This window comes from Rutidosis leptorrhynchoides, chromosome 3 (assembly GCF_046630445.1).
Source record: "Rutidosis leptorrhynchoides isolate AG116_Rl617_1_P2 chromosome 3, CSIRO_AGI_Rlap_v1, whole genome shotgun sequence".
NCBI classification, from domain to species: Eukaryota; Viridiplantae; Streptophyta; class Magnoliopsida; order Asterales; family Asteraceae; genus Rutidosis; species Rutidosis leptorrhynchoides.
This window is the reverse complement of record NC_092335.1, coordinates 162,845,392-162,847,127: the sequence shown is the minus strand read 5'-3', so window position 1 is coordinate 162,847,127 and position 1,736 is coordinate 162,845,392.

Here is a 1,736-nt window from a genome sequence, read left to right as displayed (position 1 = left end):
ACATAATAAATAATAAATTATTACTAAAATAATAATATAAGTCAGAGAAATAACGTGGCACAAAATCAAATAACGGACGTTAAATAACAAACGGTAAAAGATAACGGAACTAGTGTTTAGCTTTTGGCTTCTAACGTTTTGTCATTTTACTCTTTATTTTAACAATTTCAGCTACTCTGTAAAATAATAATAAAAAAAATACATATAAAAAACTAACATCTACTAGCTACTAGTTAATAGCTAAAAGTTTAACAGCTAGTTTTTTTTTTTGAAAGGCAAGCTTGCATCAGTCCGGACCGAAGCCTAGTCATCATTTGCACACACACACGCGCTTTCGGGCAGGAAACCCGAACCACACTCTGAGGATCCGACCCTTAAACCATCCCGAGGGGCAGGCGGGCCGGACCTTAGTCCCGGAGCGGGTCGGTAAAACCTTCCCTTTGGGCCACCTTCAAGGAATATATTTCAATTCCCAGAGCGGGTGACGAGGTTCGAACCCGAGACCTCTAGCCCTGCGAGTACACAAGTGTAACCGCGGTACCGCTGGACCGAAGATCCGTTGGTAAATTTTCTAAACCTCAAAAGGAAATAAATTACTCCGCACAACACGTTCCTCTTTATGCAGAAAAACAATCCCATAACTAAAATAGAACTGTGGAAAACTGTTCAGGTTTCTGTTGAAGTGCTTCAGCTTTTCCTCTCGAGTTGCCCGCAACTTGAAAAAGTCGTTTTGGTAATGTTCATATGAACTTTTATCAAGCTTATTCACTTGAAAATATCATTTTAAATGTATGTTTACTGATGCAGATTGATTATGAAGAAGAGTATGTAGAAGAAAATTCCATTAATTTTGTAACGCTTTTCCAGTGTGCGCCTTTAATTCACACTTTACATATCTCAAAGTATTACATGAAGGTAATTTTGGTTAAAGATTGTATACATCTCGTACAAGAAATATCGTGATTGCTAATCTTCATTTTGTTTTTTTTTTTTTTTTTTTTTTTCTCTTAAAGTACTTGGTTGTAGGTGGTATGCCAAATAAGCTTCCGACTCCGCTTAACCTCAAATATGTTCGTTTGGATGTGTGCCTAAGGGAACATGATGTCATTTTATCTGTCATTTGCATTATCAGGAGCTCCCCAAATCTAGAGGAACTTTACTCTCTGATATATAATTGTATTGCTCATGATAATGGTTCTTTAAATAACCATGGTTTCTGTATCAGATGTATGGTAATGGAAAGTTGCCGATTCAAGAAAGTTCCATGAAGTTTGTTGATCTCCAGATGACTCCAGTTTGACCTTAGATCATCTTAAGCATTTTGAAATAGTAAGTTTTAGTAACAATGTGTTTGAGATGGAATTTGTGAAACTCATCATGGCTAAGTCGCACGTACTAAAGATAGCACGAGTTGAGTTAAAAGACGATATTTCTATTGACGAACAGGTGAATATTATTACCGATATGATTCGTCTTCCATTTCCGCGTGCATCACCTTCGGCACAATTAATTATTGAACGCCCAAAAACTGAAGATTCTTGAGGTTTGTCAAAGCAGAGTTTTGTGCTTTTATGTGGACTTTTTTTGTGGGGTACATGTTTAGATTATGTTATTATGTCGTATGAAGTGCTACTTTCTGCTCTTATTTTAATCCGAAGCTTGTTTCTAAAGGAAATTATCCCCTGCGGAAACTCAGTTAAGTTCATTATTCTGTACAGGATGCTTGATCTTGTATG